This window comes from Semicossyphus pulcher, unplaced genomic scaffold (assembly GCF_022749685.1).
Source record: "Semicossyphus pulcher isolate SPU_LCO1_2020_fin unplaced genomic scaffold, fSemPul1.0.p SCAF_11, whole genome shotgun sequence".
In the NCBI taxonomy this organism is placed as follows: Eukaryota; Metazoa; Chordata; class Actinopteri; order Labriformes; family Labridae; genus Semicossyphus; species Semicossyphus pulcher.
In genome coordinates, this window is record NW_027211615.1 from 23,350,131 (window position 1) to 23,356,130 (window position 6,000).

A 6,000-nucleotide genomic window follows, 5' to 3' on the forward strand; every position below is an offset into this window, starting at 1 on the left:
TGTAAAACACATCCATTATAGAGACAGAGGACAACCCATGGTCCTCCAAAGCCTAAACAAGAATGTTACAATGTGCAACAAAAGGCTGAAAAGCTAGTTAGTTTAAAACATAAGATTGCAGCATGTCAAAGGCCCTCTGTCTACCAGGAAGGAAAACGTATGATTGACTGACTTACAGCTGTTGGGCTGTCAGTGTCACTTCTCCTTTCATAGTTTTTCCCACTGAATAGCCAAACATTAAATACTTTTACACCAGGTACAATTATAAATGAACCTAACACAGATTTAAATCAGGCCTTGCATAGCTTAGCCTCAACCACAGTTTGGTTGGCATGGTTACAGAGTGTCACGATGCGAAGCTTTCACATTCTTCCTGTTGGTGCTTCAGGTATCATGACCTGTATCCACTTGTGTTCTCTCTCTCTTGTTTTGAGAGCTAGCAAACCTGAACACATTTGTCATCGTCAGATACTGATGTATTCTCAAATTGACTTGATAAGTCAGTCAAGCTTCTATGAATTTTTATTTGGGAAACAAAACAGAGCCCAAGAAGAACATTTGCAGAAAGGAGGCGAGTGTACGGACACCCGAACCGCCAACATTCGTAGAGTTATTTTACTTTGTGTGACACAAGCCCATAAAGTTTACCAGTTAACTATAACAAGCATATTATTTTCAAAGGTGGCTAGGCTAGATGGAACATGCTTATATCTATGGTATCATTGCGTTATTAAACACTCATCTGGTCAAAATTATAATAACTGTAGGCAAATGTCTTTTAAATAAATCTGGCTTTTTCTTTCTTTTAGCATTTTTGGGAGGGAGGTTGGGTCATTTATGTCATACAACACAGAATAAAATGTTTTTCTTCATAATATAAAATCTCATATGTAACAAGTGGTGCTCAGAAAAAGATGCAGGGATCACACAGAGAGGAGCAGTTGTAAAATCAGACCGTTCGCTTTAAGCCAGGCAGGTCAGTCAGAACAGCAACAGTACAGATCAGGGTCAGGCTTTCACTTCGTTTCCAGGAACAACCCAAGGTCAAGGATCCAAAAGGCAAAGCAGAGGTCAAAAGCACGTGAAGGTAAAACACAGGCTGCAAAGCTTGTTGCAAAAGAACGAAGACAACCTGGCAGAGCACAAGTGAAATGGTGGTGGTATATATACTGAATGACTGATTGGAAATAGACAACAGGTGTGGCTGATTGCAAAGGCGGGAAACTGATAGGAAATTACATCAGAAAATGAGGATGAAACTCAATCCGGAATCATGACCCCATAAACACATTTCACAATTGATAAAAACATTCTGTCAGGGCCCTTTAATCAGAAGCTGTTGTCAGCTGTTATTTGTTTGTGACGACATGTAATCGTAGGTTGGACTGGATTTCCCACTTTACCTTTTTTCCCCAGTGTGATATCAAGCACATGATCCCCATTGACACCTTTTCGAGAACATGCTTTGTTAGTAATTATAACTATTTATTATATAAGATAATTACACCTGTTAAAAGCTGCTCTCTGTTCTCGCTCTTCTTGTTCCTCTTTAATTTTTATGGTAAGCCGGCCATCTGAAAACGCAGCAGCTCCTGTTTGAGGCTCGTCACTTATAAAAGCACTTGGACGACTATTAAAGAAACATTAATCATCAACAACGTCAACAACAAGACAAAAGCGGTCAACCACACCCTTTACTCAGTAGAGCTCATGAACACATGTGGTTTTTAATGTTTGTAGTCCTATTCATCAAACAGTTTTAAAGAGGAGCTTAGGATTAATGTTGGGATTAGCCACAGGCCGCTGTAGAGAAGGTTAATGATAATGCTAAATAAAACTGACTGCATGTCTGCTTCTTCTCTCACATGTAGCATTTATCATAAAAGCTGAGTTTATACTTTCAACATTAAACCTTACAGTTTATCCATCTAAGATGTTATCTAATGTCACAGTATGCCACCAGGAAGTTTTCCTCACAAGTTGACAGCGTTAGTCATTTGTTCCAACCAGACACGCTGCCAGACACACGAGATCTTGCGGTCCTGAGAACAATCTCTTCCCCAGACACAACCCCTGCATTGTATTTTAGTTGAAGGGACATATTCACGCACAGTAGCAGAGCTGAAGTAGCGTCTCACTGTTAAACCGCTGAAGAAGGACTTTTCGAACCTTAAGGACTAAATCCACACAACGTAAAATATGTTAAATATGCACATGTCCCAGGCATAAAGGGGAGCCTTCTCAACAGTGAATTATCCGTGTACATGACACGGACATAATGTGGGTAAGAGCATATAATCAGGAAAATGTAAGATCACACTGCTGTATCATTCCAACACAACCCTGTTTGGCTACATAGCTGACATACTTACATGAGGCACAACAGAAAGGCCTTTCGGTTTAGGACTAACCGCAAACATCGATTGGGTATTGTAGGCTGGGGATAACATCTCTTAATATAAATAAATAAATAGCACACAGAGTCGGTAGGCTAGTTGTGAGTGGGCCTTGATGGTGAGATTTGTTAATACTGCAGATTGTAGGCTAGTTAAATTGAAAAGCTAACTGCATCATCCATTCCATACACTTTTTTACCATCAATTGACAATACCCTCGATCCAAACGATCACAACATGATCCGATGCACTCAACCTCTACATGTGGAAAAATCCTGAGTATGACTGATTCAGGGGGGCTCTCTAGTCCCTAGTGGCCTTCTGGGGGTATTAAGTATGGTTTATATTCTTCTAAAATCCAAGTGCCAATAATTAAATCTAACACAGACATTTTAATCTCATGAAGGGACTGCAACGCTTTTAGCAAATGGTTCTGGTCTAAAGCATTCATCTCCACTGTTGCACATGCACCCATGACAGGCAAAGAAGGAGGTCTTTCTTCAGTGTATCTCTTTATTTTACTAAAAGCTTTTAAATTGAATGAGTGAAAATCTAGTGATATGTTATTGATATATTAGCAGTCATTGGCAGGCATCAGTGTCTATCCACCTTATTCCTGTCATGAGTCATTCTAGTTTAGTTATGTTTTTGTCTTGTATTTCGGTGTTCAGTTATTATGTCTTGTTTTACCTTGTCACTTTGTCTCCCTGTCACGAGTTCTCATTGTTTAGTTTTGTGTTTAGTGTATTCCATGTTCGGTTCACTTGGGTCTTTTTGATTACATCATTTCCTGTTTTACTTTGTCGGCTTGTCTCTCGTGTTGGTCCACTTCCTGCCTTTGTGTTTCCCGCTTGTTTGATTACGTGCCTTTCCCTGATTGTTTTCACCTGCCCCTTGATTGTCTCACCTGTGTCTGATTAGCCTCACCTCCTAAATTTATTTCGTCTTTGTGCTCCCCTGTCTCGTGGCCAGGTCATTGTCGTCCTTCCTCTGGAGTTTAGTCTATGTCCATGACCTGCACTTGGTTCCTTGTGTTTATTCCCTGGATATTCTCCGTGCTTCCCCTGACCCTCGTGTCCCTTGGATTACCTGTTCCTGGTTTTGTCGTAAGTTTTTTGCTCTGTCTTTTGATTTTGTCTTTTGTTGGAGTTTAGATTTTGTTTGTGCATTTTTGCCTTTTATTTAATAATCCGTTTATCTAAGTCTGCTTCTGGGTCCTCACCTTTTTGTTTAAATTGTAACCGTGACAATTCCTAGGCGCGCTGTTGTAGATACAATTGTGGGTGCAACTTCCGGTGTGATAGCGGAAGTAGTAGTAAGCTAGTTACTGCCGGCTTGTCCGCAGTGACTACAACTCTGTTAACTGTTTTTTGTGTGTTTTTCTTTGAGTTTTTTTATCTTTAAAAATGTGCTGGCGTTACTAAAATGTCCTTGCGGAGCTCTGGTACCTGTTGCGCTGTTCGTGGCTGTACTAACAAGCAGACAAAGCTAAATCTGTGGCTTGATAAACAGTTTCAGAATTTCAAGAATTTCACCTGATGTTGAAACTAAAACCCAGGCCCAGTGATGTGGGACTTTAAGGCACTAGCTGGGCTCTATGTCTGCCTTAAGATACATGAGGTCGTGTCCTACCTCCTTTAATAAAACGCAACCGACCTTGTTGCTGTGGAGGTACTGGTACGCCTCAGAGCTTTTTAGATTTTTCATAGCCTCACCGTCCGTAGCAACAGAGTTAATAAAGTAGCTAAATATTGAAGTGTACGTTAACTGAGGCCACTTCTTAAGGTCGTCCTCTCACCCCTCGATAGTAGAGGGCAGCGGTATGATGACATTATCCCGTTTTAGGTGTGTTAGATTGTGTTCCCACATGTTTTATTTCTCGATCGCTCAGATAAAGAGGATTAGCTTTAGCCACTATCGTCATCTGACGACGATTTAGCTTCTTATTAATCTCTATAAACAGACATCTGCATGCTAACAGCTAACAATCTGTTCTAGATGTAAAATTTAACTTGAGATGAATTCCCTTGACGCTGTGTCACGAAAGCCGTTCAGCGTTCAGATTTCCCGACTCCCTCGAATGCATCAGATCGCTCCGACCTCCGTTCAACAAACGAGCATGTTAAAAGTTTTCTTCTCCTCTTGAGGACAGACCTGACAAAGCTTGAATTTTTACTTTACTTTACTTACTTAAATTTGGGCAAAGGTAAGACCCGTTAATAACAAGTAAAGCACAAGACAACGGTTTCTCTTTCTGTAACAATGCAGCATGTGGAAAAGGAAGTCTTGACAGGAAGTCGATTATCGCTTACCGCCTGACACGTTCGCCGGTGTCCCCAGAGGCTATATTGTCTCAGACTATAGACGATGGGATCCCAGATTGGCACTCACCATATCAGGCTCTTTAGCTTCTTTAGTGTCATGTGTCATGCATTGATTATTTTGTGACGGTCCTTTCATGGGAGTCAGATTGTTGTTGGCTGAGTGAATACAACACCAGTTCTTTTAAGTAACCTGGTTCATTACTTTCCCTCGGTGTTGGCTTTTGAAAGCAGTCCACTACGTTTAACAAGCTTTCATAGGTTCTATAATCTAATAAATAAATACTATATTTTATCATTTTGCCTGTCTATCTCTACGTATTATAGATGCTTTCTAATTATAAAAGTTGAGTCAGGGTCAACTCTTCTGGCAGATACTTCCTAAGCGTCCCTCAGTTAAGGGTGGTTGTGTACTTAGAGGTTACTTTTTTTCTGTTAAACAAGAATAGCATATCATTTTTTCTTTCCTGTGTACATAAAGACTGAACTTTCACCAAAGGAAACTTGTTCTTTGATGATAAGTCAATTAACACAATATATTCCCTCGACCACAAGGGCTACGAGGGCTATTCTTCGATTTCTTGTTTGTTGGTCATTAAATTGGACTCTGTGGATGTACATGTCATCATTCACATCATTAAGTGGCCATGAATTTGTTTTGCCATATTAGTTTTGTTTTTGCTTCAAGACAATGAGGCCCAGGTCGAAGAGGTGAGACAATGCAGGCAGGAAGTGTGTGTGTGTGTGTGTGTGTGTGTGTGTAGGTGATAACAGGCGCCCAGGGAGCAACAGCCACACCATAAATTCACACCTCTAATTGAAGATTGTTGCATCACATCATCTAATGGTTGAGCATTTAGATCAACATGGAACAAACTCATACCTTAGATACCAAATTTGATAGACATTACAGTGATAAAAGTTCATATGGCAGTCATAAAACATATTTAACTGAAAAAGTATTGGCAACAGAATGACAAGAAGTGGACAAAGATTATCCAAAGTTCTATAAGTCCCTTTAAATGCAGTATTTCACCACTGAGAAGGTTCTCCATGCACTGTCTATGCTGGAGGAAGATTCAGGAGAAAATGAAAAGAAAAATTGGGAAAGGTTGTAGTCTTGCCTTTCACTCAAAAGTGTGGAAATGCTCTGTGCTCTGTGGTCTATAAAGTCCCGACTGATGGTTGTTTCCTTTTGGTATCCTAAAGCATGTCGTAGAGGATACCTAGACCCTATTTTCCCATGTGTTTGTGTGCAAGTGACAAGTGGAGACAACAATGGC